Consider the following 17188-nt stretch of genomic DNA (forward strand, 5'->3'; position numbering starts at 1 on the left):
TAATATTTCACTAATTTCGATTGAACTATACGTATACTGAAACATTTTAAATCACATTAGTATGTACCGAAATTATATTATTGACATACATACACCTTCCTACTCATCAAACATACACTAGAACTCACTTATCTTGCTCAGGGACCTCTTCAACTTTTTGAGTTACTATATTATAATTCTACTTAATCACACAGGTAAGTAATAGCACAATACCAAGTATTTCGATTACCCACAAGTACACGGTCTATTATTGTTGTGACAATGTGACATTTATATTATATGATTAGAACACATAATATTAAAACAAAAAAAACAGATTGTTGATTCAATTGACAATATTATAATATGTTATAACTTAATAAAAGGTCGAACAACTGTCAACCAACAACAGTGTTCTTGTGCAGGTCTCGTGATCCTGCATTCCTGCGGATGCCACGGGCGGGTTATTGATGGCTTTTGACACGTTGTACTGATTTTTCCTTCGGAGACAACAACGGGTCGAGACGCACACACATGTCACCAGCTATCGGGATACACCGGCAATTATTCGTCGGTGGGGACGGTACGTCGGGTCGAGGCGACGCTCTCCTGTACAAGGAGTACGTCGGTCAATTGCCGATCGCTACGAAAATTGCCCGTGACTCAGCGAAAGACGCGGTGGGCTCGCACACTACGACGCTGTGTTGCGTGTCCCACACGACTGCCGGCAGATCGGTAAATCTCACTTCGTTGTCGTCGGGTTGTACGTCCTGCAAGTGGTGGCCGTTGACGATCACCGAACCTCGCGCGTTCGTTTCGAACCTAACCTTCGATCGTGCACTGCATTGAATCCGGGCAACCAATCTTGTTCGACACTGTCGTCGGTGTGCTTCTACTTTGTAATGCTGACATCAGACACTAAATAAAACAAAACTATATTTATTTTTATATCGAATTATATGAAAGTTTTTTTTGTGTTTTTTCGACAATAAGTATCGAGATAATGCATACGTTATAAATTAAATAATTTTGATAATTGTATTGATATTATGATCTAATTAAATCTAAATAACGATGCGAGGTACTTATGACTAATATAATAACGATTTCATCTTTAAGTTTTAGAAAATTTGTTTAGAATGTCGTTCCATGTTTATACTTTATTCTGAATATGAATTCTAATAACAATGTTTTATTATGTGATTGTTCTTTCGATATTAGACAACACTAAGTTTATAAAATATATCCTCATGACTTATGTATTTTGTTAGTATCCGGAGTTCAGACATAGCTTATATCGCTATTACATTGAGTCGTTTGATTTGCCATTCTTTACTTACGGTACTCTCCGATTGTTTTAACTTATTAAATACATTTATAACACATAATGACTAACGAAAATTATAAATAAATGAAACTACGAATAGTCTATGGCACAACACAGTGTACACGGACGGGACAAGTTTATAAAGAATAAAAAGTATACGGCTCTAGTCACCTCGAAATATAATATTACTTTGAGTTTTGACCGGTAGGAGGTAGAAGAATATCGTGAACCTTTTTTTTTTATTACTGTGCGTAACCATAGTGACGGACGGCAAACAGATGCGGTGTGCGATGTTATTGTGCGCGATGACAGTGGTGATTAATATGCAATTAAAGTGCTGCGGAATAGGCGATCACCGGTGACATAACTCGGAAGTCGATATCCGATGACAGAAAATACGAGGCAGCAAGTACAGCATCGCACAGTTTCTGATAATGGATAATAATTATCGCCTCGTCGGTTATGCCAACGGTTAAAGATATGTCTTTAATATATGTCTATAATATTATGTCTGCATCCGGTCGCTGTCGATGTGTGTGCATCAACATCGTATCTGGAAATTCTTGATCGGCACAGCCAAAAGTTATATTCCAATCAAATCACCTCGCACAGTCTCTGCCAATTAATATGACACTATTTATCGTTTACCGTTGTCCGCTGTCTGACTCTCCAGTACTACTGTCCGCTGTCTTATTCACAATTGCCGCTAGCCTCACTGCCACGATATGTTATATAATTGGTTACTTTCGGTGATTAGGGATCTGCATGTGTACATAAATTATTATTATTTTCGTTAGTGTTGCGTGTACTGGTTAGTTAATTGGGACACATTGGGCATATTAACCGAATAACTAACAAACCGATACATGTTTGGACTATGCTAATCATTCTCTATTATTATTGTGTATATTATATATATGTGGTGTCCCAAAATAAATGGATTCTACACTATATATATATAGATAATTTGAATACGACAAAGAATCTGTATTTAAAGTTACTGTTGTGATAATGCATGTATCATGTAACTACGACAAAATATAATATTTAAATCAGGGTCACCAAGATAACGTGTTTTCATTTGTCTGTGTTTAGTCCACCAACTATTTTTTTATGTATTTTAATAAATGGCAATGTTTGTGTGTAAGAAATCAATTTAAAATAATAAGTATTAATATTTATAATAATTAACATATTATATCATGAGAATTATATGAAAACCACAAGCCTGTAATATTAGTAATTAGAGTCTCATGTACTTAAATATTGGAATTAATGACAATTAATTTATTCTGTGGCTTTATTTCTGTGGAGTGTTACTTCGTATTAATTTTAATAATATTAAAGTTCGTCAAGTTTCTTCTGAATCACTTCATGTTAGGTATAAGGTTAAATTAGTGACGGTACTGTAAACTTTTCTAAACCGAGTTTGGTATTAGCTCGTAAGGGTCATATATAAGTAATAAATGATACGTAGGTGTGAAAAAGCACAAATTGAATGAGCGTTTATGCCGTTTACGGTATTCTTTCGTTTTTTACCACCCTTGCCACGCCTCTGACTATATACCTATTAATTAATCTATAGTACTTTGGTGTTTAGTAATTAGTATTATTTCTAATTATCGTATGTTGGTTATAGACATGACATAAAACGTAATGTATTTATTCATATTTATATTATAATTTATGAGAAATGATTATAAAATAATACGCTAACTAAATAATATTGTTATTTGTTTTCTTTAAATAAATATAATGAACTTATAAACTACATACCTATTAAACTGTTTATTTTTTATTATTGTTAATAATATACTTTACATCAGTTTTGATTATAATTATTATTGTACTTAATTTAATTGAGTTTTAAACCGTTCTGTAAAATTTTTAAAAAAAAATAAAACCGTAATTTTAGAATCGTTCATTGAATATGTTGTAGTTTTTTTCACGTAGATTTGTCAATGCTCATCACAAAAAGTTTTAAATTATTTTGTAAAATCTGAAGTTTATTATAAAAACAAATATTTCAATGAACTCATTTTTAAATGAAAAAAAAAAATATATTTTTGTTCCTAATACTTATAAGTTATAACACTTAATCAATATTTGAACTTAGCATTGTATGTAAAAGCAAAAATTATCTACTCATAAAAAATATGTGATATTGAAAAACTGTTTATAAAATACCCTTAATTCTGAAATAGGTAACTCATTATACAATGATAACTAGATGAAAATTAATACATAATCAGTCAAATACAATAATTAAATTTTCATCACTTATTACAAAAATATGTGCTAAATTGTATATCTTTCTCATGTAGTCATATAAACGTATGAATTATAATGTTTAAACGTATGGATTAATTGAATTAATCAATTAATTAAATATTGTAGTTCAATACGTTTTTATGTTTACTTAAGTTTCTGCGATTGTCAGACATCTATGACTCTGTTTGAATATTGTTGTATGTTCTAATATAAATTATTCATCTACAACTTATTATTTTAGTATTAGAATAGAGAATAGAGATCCTAACCTAACTAGGAACTAGAGCCAATTTTCTACTTAAAAATATTAAAATTGAATATTTTAATGTTATTATAATAATATTATAAATTATAACTATCGGAAATAATTGTTTTTATTAAGTTTGTGTAAACACCGTGCTATATTTTAATATATAAGTATTTTATAAATATGTATAGATGTGTAGTATTTGTTTTAAGTAACTCTTGTTTTTTTCAATTAATAAATATTTATAACTTTTTTTTTCCCATTTAATATTTGAAAAAAAAAATCTATATTTATATTATATTTAAACATTTTAAACTATACCTATATGTTTAAACCATATTTAATATAATTATTATAATCATATTGTTATTATTCTTTTTACCTATTATATAATATCTTATTATCGATAATCATTATTTATATATTGTTATTTTTATTATTATTATAATTTTAATCATATGACATACTATTGTTATTATATTTTTTTTAATTAATTTATTATTTGCATACCTATTATTATATTATTAAAATTTTGTATCGTTATCGGCGATTGTAGTTTGTGGTTCCGTCACAGAACACGGGACCGCCGGAGTTAATCACCAATAACACGAGTATAAAAGACCATACGACCCACCACAGGTCAACAGTCATTCACCTGATCTTGCTACAGCAAGACCCACCCGGGCAGACATGCGCATTGAAGGTGAAAGACATCCATAAAAACCTATCGGACAGTATTAGTATCAATCAATAGTGCATAGTTAGAGTATTCCTGCATTGTACTGATTGATACCTCCAGTGTAGTCAATGTGGAAATAGTCGGAGTATTCAGGCATTGCACCGACGGTCATACCGTTCGGTAGGCTAATGTCCCCCATCGTGCGGTACTTTTTATTCCATCTCGTCATGTTTTATTTTAGAAGTATACATACATATAATATTTTAGCTATGTAAAACTTTCTTTCTCCTATAATTTACTCCAGTAATAAACTAACTACTTTTCTTTATTTTTCTCTTGTACAAATATTATTGAAATATTTCAACACTTAATCTCTGCTACTTGGTAATCCGGTTGATTTACGAATATGGGAATTCAACAAAAGTACGTAACCACGAACCAATATACGGGAGTTTTATTTCTAACATTATTCGATTATGAACAATATTTTTTGGTAGTCCATTCTAGAACTGTACTAAGGTATTCGAGTTACAATTGAAAAAAAATACATAACATATAAATCAATAAAAATTATTATTGATTAATCAGTGATGTGCTATTCGGAAGTACCTAATTATTGAAATTATTGCAAAAAAACTTAATCGTCCGAAAATTAGCGAATTGTTCGAGAGGGAAATACACAAGTAGGTATACTTCCATCAAAAATACCTGTCACCTACAAAGGCTTATTTCAAGATTCGTGCCCAGGGGCACTAAAGAATTTTCTTCCGCTATCGCACATATGTTTTTCAAGTCTAACATGTTTTTACGCTCTTAAAAATACATAAAATTATTTTTTTTTCAAACCGCCAACAGGAGTCCATGGTAATGAATGATTAATACATAATTTTTATTGTTTAGTAAGTATGTATAACTAAAAACACCTACATTTAAATCTAAAATGACCAAACAAATATATATATAATAGTAATACATTATGACGTGTATCACATTACTCGTTTAGTACGGCGCATTGTACAGACAATTTGATTACATTTATGCGTAGAGCAACATATTAATGATAATATAAAACCTATTTATAATGTCTAATAGACATTTTATTGTATCTTATAAAAGACATATAGTTCATTGTAGATGAAAAAAAAACATTTCAAAAAATGTGTATGAATTTGTTTTTATATATACTACGTGTGAACTTACAACTGAATGATAAATCAGGCCTGCGCAACACACACACACATATATATATTTATATACATTACCCGTTTTTGAAGCTTTATTTCTAGGTTTCTTTATTGAACTAAATTATAATTTATCATTATTAGTAGCTACATAGTTTAATTTATTGTGTATTTGTTTAATTATTTGAATGCATTCATATGATATTAGCAAAACACCAAGAATTTTATTTTATTATTATAAGGCGTATGCTGTACCCAATTATTATTATATATCTGTAAAATGACTATTATAAATTATAATATAATTTATATTATCTAAAATATTTATACATTAATTTGTGAGTAATAATTATTTATTTTAGCTGTACTATTAAAAACTAAAAATAAGAAAATCAATCTACCTATCAATCTGTTGTAATTTTAATATTTCAGCTCCAATAGCTGTCTATCTAATCTAAATATTTACAGTAAAATATTATTATATCATAGGGCATGGACAGTTATAATTATAAATGATTTATATAGTATATTGTATATCATTTATTATATAATAATATTAAGTACAATTCTAGAATTAGACAAGTGTTGAATTCAAATATTATTAACCGTAGGATGGGTATTATATTTTATGTAACTGGACTACTTTGTTTTTAAATAACAATTTTTTTTCTATAAATTATATTTTACTTACACAAATGCTTGCGATATATGCATTGAAATATGTTAACTATTTATAAATAAACTAAAATTTGATTCTTAAAATTATAATAAAATATTTGTTAAGTGTTTCAAGTATTTTGCTACATATACCAAGGTTTAAATAATGATTATTTTTATACTTTATTTTATTTTTACATTTTTATATTTTACAATTTGTTTTATCATTAAAGAAAATTTAACGAATTGACAATAACAATTAAATGGCAACATTGCATACACAACCGTACGTAATCGTGTTGACGACATAAAAGAGAATGCACAATTATGCTTTACGCGGTCTTACGTACGAATAGGCAGCGTTGTCGCTGCTGTCGATAAGAAGGTTCACGCAAGAAAGCGAGACGACCAGCGGCCGATACTCGTCCGTACCGACTTGTCTTCCGGTCCCACCATGTGCGTTTGAGACGTGGTGCCGGTGTCGTGTCGTTGTTGCCTGTGGTACCGTAATGGTGGCTGTAAAGGCGTAGACCGGTCACTGCAAACCGGAACAGGATCCAGACGGTTATCGTTATAATATGACGAGACAGGTCATTGAAAAAATAGCTAATAATATATGTCCGAAATGGACAGCGGCGTGTAGAACAACGCAATCGTAGTCGCTGCAGTTCCAATAGCCAACAGTGTTCCGGATGGTCTGTTAGTTCTGGCGCTCTGAAGCCGGCTGGTCGATTACGGAGAAGCAGATAGATCATTACCTGTTGAGCGTAAACGATGATGGAACGCGACAAAGCTGTTACCAAGAAAACAGTGAACATGTTTCCTCGGCAGTGGTCGTGGTTGTAGTTGTCGTAGTATTCGAACTCAATAAACTCGAGATGAGTTAGTTCATGAATATTAGCGACGGTTTCCGTTGAAGCTCACATTGTATCTATGTCATCCGCCCACTTGATCGACGCCGTCTGTCCTCGATCGACATAGTTGTCACTCGTGAATATTCGATGCGACAGTAAACGATAGAGCCCATCGTCGTCATCACCCGCCGTCCAAGACAAATACGGGGAGCGTATGCCTGGACTAGACAACGATAATTTTGTGTATTACAGACTATAGTACATGATAATTGTAGAAAATAATAATCATAATAGTTTTAATTCAACTGTCATGATAATATTTTATATAGCGTCTATTTTAAATTTTATATGATTATTTAAGTACCCAGTAAGATTTTTTTTACATATTTTTAATATATTCAACATTATCAAAACCTAAGTACGGTAAAAATAATATTTTGTAAGTTTTCGTGGTGAAGGATTCGTATTTCGACTCTGAAACTTTACACACATTGTCAGACGGGTCCCTAAAACGGTTTACGCGCAAAAAAAACGCCAAATAGTCGATATTTTTTTTTTATATTACGGCCCCCCACGATTTCTGTTCATTTATTGACGTTTTTCACCAAAAAATCTAAATTTACGTATTTTTCAGACGGAAGCGTACACGCGATGACTCTAAAAACTTGAAACCTGTACAACAGACCGTCGGACCTTCCTCCTATATCAGAAAATTCCCGAAAATCCAAATTTAAACCACCTAAGTACGGTAAAAACCACTTTTTTGAAAAATAATGCTTTGCATGTTTTCGTGGTGAAGGATTTATTTTTCGACTCTAAAACTTTATACGCATTGTCAGACAGGTCCCTAAAACAGTTTACGCACAAAAAAACGTCAAATAGTCGATATTTTTTTTTTATATTACGGCCCCCCACTATTTCTGTTCATTTATTGACGTTTTTCACCAAAAAATCTAAATTTACGTATTTTTCAGACGGAAGCGAACACGCGATGACTCTAAAAACTTGACACCTGTACAACGGACCGTCGGACCTTCCTCCCATATCAGAAAATTTCCGAAAATCCAAATTTAAACCACCTAAGTACGGTAAAAACCACTTTTTTGAAAAATAATGCTTTGCATGTTTTCGTGGTGAAGGATTTATTTTTCGACTCTAAAACTTTATACGCATTGTCAGACAGGTCCCTAAAACAGTTTACGCACAAAAAAACGTCAAATAGTCGATATTTTTTTTTTATATTACGGCCCCCCCACTATTTCTGTTCATTTATTGACGTTTTTCACCAAAAAATCTAAATTTACGTATTTTTCAGACGGAAGCGAACACGCGATGACTCTAAAAACTTGACACCTGTACAACGGACCGTCGGACCTTCCTCCCATATCAGAAAATTTCCGAAAATCCAAATTTAAACCACCTAAGTACGGTAAAAACCACTTTTTTGAAAAATAATGCTTTGCAAGTTTTCGTGGTGAAGGATTTATTTTTCGACTCTAATACTTTATACGCATTGTCAGACAGGTCCCTAAAACGGTTCACGCGCAAAAAAACACGAAATAGTCGATATTTTTTTTTATATTACGGCCCCCCACTATTTCTGTTCATTTATTGACGTTTTTCACCAAAAAATCTAAATTTACGTATTTTTCAGACGGAAGCGAACACGCGATGACTCTAAAAACTTGACACCTGTACAACGGACCGTCGGACCTTCCTCCCATATCAGAAAATTTCCGAAAATCCAAATTTAAACCACCTAAGTACGGTAAAAACCACTTTTTTGAAAAATAATGCTTTGCAAGTTTTCGTGGTGAAGGATTTATTTTTCGACTCTAATACTTTATACGCATTGTCAGACAGGTCCCTAAAACAGTTCACGCACAAAAAAACGCCAAATAGTCGATATTTTTTTTTTATATTACGGCCCCCCCACGATTTCTTTTCATTTATTGACGTTTTTCACCAAAAAATCTAAATTTACGTATTTTTCAGACGGAAGCGTACACGCGATGACTCTAAAAACTTGAAACCTGTACAACAGACCGTCGGACCTTCCTCCTATATCAGAAAATTCCCGAAAATCCAAATTTAAACCACCTAAGTACGGTAAAAACCACTTTTTTGAAAAATAATGCTTTGCATGTTTTCGTGGTGAAGGATTTATTTTTCGACTCTAAAACTTTATACGCATTGTCAGACAGGTCCCTAAAACAGTTTACGCACAAAAAAACGTCAAATAGTCGATATTTTTTTTTATATTACGGCCCCCCCACGATTTCTGTTCATTTATTGACGTTTTTTCACCAAAAAATCTAAATTTACGTATTTTTCAGACGGAAGCGAACACGCGATGACTCTAAAAACTTGACACCTGTACAACGGACCGTCGGACCTTCCTCCCATATCAGAAAATTTCCGAAAATCCAAATTTAAACCACCTAAGTACGGTAAAAACCACTTTTTTGAAAAATAATGCTTTGCAAGTTTTCGTGGTGAAGGATTTATTTTTCGACTCTAATACTTTATACGCATTGTCAGACAGGTCCCTAAAACGGTTCACGCGCAAAAAAACACGAAATAGTCGATATTTTTTTTTTATATTACGGCCCCCCACTATTTCTGTTCATTTATTGACGTTTTTCACCAAAAAATCTAAATTTACGTATTTTTCAGACGGAAGCGAACACGCGATGACTCTAAAAACTTGACACCTGTACAACGGACCGTCGGACCTTCCTCCCATATCAGAAAATTTCCGAAAATCCAAATTTAAACCACCTAAGTACGGTAAAAACCACTTTTTTGAAAAATAATGCTTTGCAAGTTTTCGTGGTGAAGGATTTATTTTTCGACTCTAATACTTTATACGCATTGTCAGACAGGTCCCTAAAACAGTTCACGCACAAAAAAACGCCAAATAGTCGATATTTTTTTTTTATATTACGGCCCCCCACGATTTCTTTTCATTTATTGACGTTTTTCACCAAAAAATCTAAATTTACGTATTTTTCAGACGGAAGCGTACACGCGATGACTCTAAAAACTTGAAACCTGTACAACAGACCGTCGGACCTTCCTCCTATATCAGAAAATTCCCGAAAATCCAAATTTAAACCACCTAAGTACGGTAAAAACCACTTTTTTGAAAAATAATGCTTTGCATGTTTTCGTGGTGAAGGATTTATTTTTCGACTCTAAAACTTTATACGCATTGTCAGACAGGTCCCTAAAACAGTTTACGCACAAAAAAACGTCAAATAGTCGATATTTTTTTTTATATTACGGCCCCCCCACGATTTCTGTTCATTTATTGACGTTTTTCACCAAAAAATCTAAATTTACGTATTTTTCAGACGGAAGCGAACACGCGATGACTCTAAAAACTTGACACCTGTACAACGGACCGTCGGACCTTCCTCCCATATCAGAAAATTTCCGAAAATCCAAATTTAAACCACCTAAGTACGGTAAAAACCACTTTTTTGAAAAATAATGCTTTGCAAGTTTTCGTGGTGAAGGATTTATTTTTCGACTCTAAAACTTTATACGCATTGTCATACAGGTCCCTAAAACAGTTTACGGGCAAAAAAACGCCAAATAGTCGATATTTTTTTTTATATTACGGCCCCCCACGATTTCTGTTCATTTATTGACGTTTTTCACCAAAAAATCTAAATTTACGTATTTTTCAGACGGAAGCGAACACGCGATGACTCTAAAAACTTGACACCTGTACAACGGACCGTCGGACCTTCCTCCCATATCAGAAAATTTCCGAAAATCCAAATTTAAACCACCTAAGTACGGTAAAAACCACTTTTTTGAAAAATAATGCTTTGCAAGTTTTCGTGGTGAAGGATTTATTTTTCGACTCTAAAACTTTATACGCATTGTCAGACAGGTCCCTTAAACGGTTCACGCGCAAAAAAAACACCAAATAATCGATATTTTTTTTTTATATTACGGCCCCCCTACGATTTCTGTTCATTTATTGACGTTTTTCACCAAAAAATCTAAATTTACGTATTTTTCAGACGGAAGCGTACACGCGATGACTCTAAAAACTTGAAACCTGTACAACAGACCGTCGGACCTTCCTCCTATATCAAAAAATTCCCGAAAATCCAAATTTAAACCACCTAAGTACGGTAAAAACCACTTTTTTGAAAAATAATGCTTTGCAAGTTTTCGTGGTGAAGGATTTATTTTTCGACTCTAAAACTTTATACGCATTGTCAGACAGGTCCCTTAAACGGTTCACGCGCAAAAAAACACCAAATAATCGATATTTTTTTTTTATATTACGGCCCCCCTACGATTTCTGTTCATTTATTGACGTTTTTCACCAAAAAATCTAAATTTACGTATTTTTCAGACGGAAGCGTACACGCGATGACTCTAAAAACTTGAAACCTGTACAACAGACCGTCGGACCTTCCTCCTATATCAAAAAATTCCCGAAAATCCAAATTTAAACCACCTAAGTACGGTAAAAACCACTTTTTTGAAAAATAATGCTTTGCATGTTTTCGTGGTGAAGGATTTATTTTTCGACTCTAAAACTTTATACGCATTGTCAGAAAGGTCCCTAAAACAGTTTACGCACAAAAAAACGTCAAATAGTCGATATTTTTTTTTTATATTACGGCCCCCCACGATTTCTGTTCATTTATCGACGTTTTTCACCAAAAAATCTAAATTTACGTATTTTTCAGACGGAAGCGAACACGCGATGACTCTAAAAACTTGACACCTGTACAACGGACCGTCGGACCTTCCTCCCATATCAGAAAATTTCAGAAAATCCAAATTTAAACCACCTAAGTACGGTAAAAACCACTTTTTTGAAAAATAATGCTTTGCAAGTTTTCGTGGTGAAGGATTTATTTTTCGACTCTAAAACTTTATACGCATTGTCATACAGGTCCCTAAAACGGTTTACGGGCAAAATAACGCCAAATAGTCGATATTTTTTTTTTATATTACGGCCCCCCACGATTTCTGTTCATTTATTGACGTTTTTCACCAAAAAATCTAAATTTACGTATTTTTCAGACGGAAGCGAACACGCGATGACTCTAAAAACTTGACACCTGTACAACGGACCGTCGGACCTTCCTCCCATATCAGAAAATTTCCGAAAATCCAAATTTAAACCACCTAAGTACGGTAAAAACCACTTTTTTGAAAAATAATGCTTTGCAAGTTTTCGTGGTGAAGGATTTATTTTTCGACTCTAATACTTTATACGCATTGTCAGACCGGTCCCTAAAACGGTTCACGCACAAAAAAACGCCAAATAGTCGATATTTTTTTTTTATATTACGGCCCCCCACGATTTCTTTTCATTTATTGACGTTTTTCACCAAAAAATCTAAATTTACGTATTTTTCAGACGGAAGCGTACACGCGATGACTCTAAAAACTTGAAACCTGTACAACAGACCGTCAGACCTTCCTCCTATATCAGAAAATTCCCGAAAATCCAAATTTAAACCACCTAAGTACGGTAAAAACCACTTTTTTGAAAAATAATGCTTTGCATGTTTTCGTGGTGAAGGATTTATTTTTCGACTCTAAAACTTTATACGCATTGTCAGACAGGTCCCTAAAACAGTTTACGCACAAAAAAACGTCAAATAGTCGATATTTTTTTTTTATATTACGGCCCCCCACGATTTCTGTTCATTTATTGACGTTTTTCACCAAAAAATCTAAATTTACGTATTTTTCAGACGGAAGCGAACACGCGATGACTCTAAAAACTTGAAACCTGTACAACAGACCGTCGGACCTTCCTCCTATATCAAAAAATTCCCGAAAATCCAAATTTAAACCACCTAAGTACGGTAAAAACCACTTTTTTGAAAAATAATGCTTTGCATGTTTTCGTGGTGAAGGATTTATTTTTCGACTCTAAAACTTTATACGCATTGTCAGACAGGTCCCTAAAACAGTTTACGGGCAAAAAAACGCCAAATAGTCGATATTTTTTTTTTATATTACGGCCCCCCTACGATTTCTGTTCATTTATTGACGTTTTTCACCAAAAAATCTAAATTTACGTATTTTTCAGACGGAAGCGTACACGCGATGGCTCTAAAAACTTGAAACCTGTACAACAGACCGTCGGACCTTCCTCCTATATCAGAAAATTCCCGAAAATCCAAATTTAAACCACCTAAGTACGGTAAAAACCACTTTTTTGAAAAATAATGCTTTGCATGTTTTCGTGGTGAAGGATTTATTTTTCGACTCTAAAACTTTATACGCATTGTCAGAAAGGTCCCTAAAACAGTTTACGCACAAAAAAACGTCAAATAGTCGATATTTTTTTTTTATATTACGGCCCCCCCACGATTTCTGTTCATTTATCGACGTTTTTCACCAAAAAATCTAAATTTACGTATTTTTCAGACGGAAGCGAACACGCGATGACTCTAAAAACTTGACACCTGTACAACGGACCGTCGGACCTTCCTCCCATATCAGAAAATTTCAGAAAATCCAAATTTAAACCACCTAAGTACGGTAAAAACCACTTTTTTGAAAAATAATGCTTTGCAAGTTTTCGTGGTGAAGGATTTATTTTTCGACTCTAAAACTTTATACGCATTGTCATACAGGTCCCTAAAACGGTTTACGGGCAAAATAACGCCAAATAGTCGATATTTTTTTTTTATATTACGGCCCCCCACGATTTCTGTTCATTTATTGACGTTTTTCACCAAAAAATCTAAATTTACGTATTTTTCAGACGGAAGCGAACACGCGATGACTCTAAAAACTTGACACCTGTACAACGGACCGTCGGACCTTCCTCCCATATCAGAAAATTTCCGAAAATCCAAATTTAAACCACCTAAGTACGGTAAAAACCACTTTTTTGAAAAATAATGCTTTGCAAGTTTTCGTGGTGAAGGATTTATTTTTCGACTCTAATACTTTATACGCATTGTCAGACCGGTCCCTAAAACGGTTCACGCACAAAAAAACGCCAAATAGTCGATATTTTTTTTTTATATTACGGCCCCCCACGATTTCTGTTCATTTATTGACGTTTTTCACCAAAAAATCTAAATTTACGTATTTTTCAGACGGAAGCGTACACGCGATGACTCTAAAAACTTGAAACCTGTACAACAGACCGTCAGACCTTCCTCCTATATCAGAAAATTCCCGAAAATCCAAATTTAAACCACCTAAGTACGGTAAAAACCACTTTTTTGAAAAATAATGCTTTGCATGTTTTCGTGGTGAAGGATTTATTTTTCGACTCTAAAACTTTATACGCATTGTCAGACAGGTCCCTAAAACAGTTTACGCACAAAAAAACGTCAAATAGTCGATATTTTTTTTTTATATTACGGCCCCCCCACGATTTCTGTTCATTTATTGACGTTTTTCACCAAAAAATCTAAATTTACGTATTTTTCAGACGGAAGCGAACACGCGATGACTCTAAAAACTTGACACCTGTACAACGGACCGTCGGACCTTCCTCCCATATCAGAAAATTTCCGAAAATCCAAATTTAAACCACCTAAGTACGGTAAAAACCACTTTTTTGAAAAATAATAATTTGCAAGTTTTCGTGGTGAAGGATTTATTTTTCGACTCTAAAACTTTATACGCATTGTCAGACAGGTCCCTAAAACAGTTTACGGGCAAAAAAACGCCAAATAGTCGATATTTTTTTTTTATATTACGGCCCCCCACGATTTCTGTTCATTTATTGACGTTTTTCACCAAAAAATCTAAATTTACGTATTTTTCAGACGGAAGCGAACACGCGATGACTCTAAAAACTTGAAACCTGTACAACGGACCGTCGGACCTTCCTCCCATATCAGAAAATTTCCGAAAATCCAAATTTAAACCACCTAAGTACGGTAAAAACCACTTTCTTGAAAAATAATGCTTTGCAAGTTTTCGTGGTGAAGGATTTAATTTTCGACTCTGAAACTTTACACACAACGTCGGACGGGTTCCTAAAACGGTTTACGCGCAAAAAAACGCCAAATAGTCGATATTTTTTTTTTATATTACGGCCCCCCACGGCCCTTGTTCATTTATTGACGTTTTTCACCTAAAAATCTAATTTTACCTATTTTTAAGGTGGAAGTGTACACTGAATGTCTCTAAAAACTTGGATACCTGTACAAGGGACCGTCGGAGGTGCGTGCGTTGAGACGGCGACGAAATTAGTTAAGGAGGGTATACGAGACGGAGCATGGATGGTGCGCGGTGGTATGTTACCTGACCTCGTTTTCCGACCACTCGTGGACAGTCGGGTGTCGCGAGTTCAGTCGTCGATGTGGTCGATCACTACGACGGAGGTGGCAGAGTGATTTTGGCACGAGGTGAGTGACGACATATTGTTTTAGGCCAGGAACACGGACGTTAGCGGTGCTTGAACCGTGGAAACTGTGCGTTTCACCGGGCCCGTGGCACGTTACTCAGGCTGCTTGGATGACAGACGTGACCGACTGAGGGACACGTCAGTGGCGAGGGGGAGAGCATATAATTTTTTTTTGTCATCGCGAGGCGAACGGGATTTTGCCGGGTCGCGTGCAACTGGTTACTGCCGATTACGCAGGCCAAATCGTCTTCAATCGCAACGTACCGTTTTAGTCTCTGTCGTTCCCACTGCCGAAGCTGTCGTGCCTCGGCTCGCCGTCTAGTGATGGTCGTATCGTGCGGCCGAGCGAAACGATTTCGTGACACTCGTCTGTTCGTGGGCTGTTTGGAAAACGTTGCGGAGGCATTGCTTTTTCGCACCAAATCGCCATCTCGTATCTTCCCCCTTCGCCTAGTTTCGTGTGTTTCCACTGATATATTTGTTTTTTTGCTTTCCTTTTTACTAGCATTGTTTTCTTCTTATGATTGTTGTTCAAAATATCGTTTGTTTTTCATTTATATACATTGTTTTATTTATAAAAACGTATTTTACCTACTCACGTTAGCCCATATGGCAAGATTTTTTTCGGTTTTTTTTTTATCTCATTCGTTTAACTTTGCTACTAATCAAAATTGTTTACACCATTTTTTAGCCTGTTTTTTTTTTATCAAAATGCATTATATCTACTGTTACCTCATATGGCAAATTTTTTTCTGAAGATAATTATTTGTATTCTACATTTACACCGTTTTTTATAATCAAAATATAATGTTGTTAGCCTTTTAGGTAACCTAAATAGGTTTGATGATAATTGATTTATTTTTTTTATTTTTATTACAGTAATTTTTCGTTATCCGCGGAGTTTACGTTCCAGCGAACTTGCGTGGATAAGAAAACCGCGGATAACCAGACCATAAATCAACGTAAAAAGGGAGGTTAGGTTTATTTTTTTTTAATTTTAAAAATCAATTATTAATAATTGTTTAATTCATACAATTAAAGCATTTATAGTGGTGGGTTAAATTTCGTCAAGTGATTCTTTGATGTTGACAAGACATTCAGCGATATTATAATTTTTTCATCCTTGTGTGAAAGTGAGTAGTAAGTAGTAAGTACGTATAATATGTATGTGTTATACCTATTTAATAACGCTGAAACGTTATCGCAATCGCAAGGTTAGGTCATACGCAATAATATGTTTTCGTGGACCCAACCGCGGATAAAGAAAACGCGGAAAACGAGGGATATTACTGTAATTATATTATATACTTTGATTTGTTATTAAAATACGAATCAATTGAAAATCATATTTACACAATGAATTACTGTTTTATCATTTTATTTTTGAGTTATTAAATCTATTATTAAAAATTAACGACTTATAATATAGTCTACAAGAAAAATATGCAACCGCCAATTAGATATAGGTTTTTAAGAGTATAGCAGCAGTAGAATAGGATGGATGGGCAGTAATTTGCAAAATTTTCATATGGATTAAGAATCTCTCTCCCCGAAATGTAAGTGTACAATGGCACTTTCATATGACATTGAACTAAATTAGTATTAAGCCTTTATAATACCAAAGGTTT

Source organism: Rhopalosiphum maidis, chromosome 1 (genome assembly GCF_003676215.2).
Source record: "Rhopalosiphum maidis isolate BTI-1 chromosome 1, ASM367621v3, whole genome shotgun sequence".
Lineage (NCBI taxonomy): Eukaryota > Metazoa > Arthropoda > Insecta > Hemiptera > Aphididae > Rhopalosiphum > Rhopalosiphum maidis.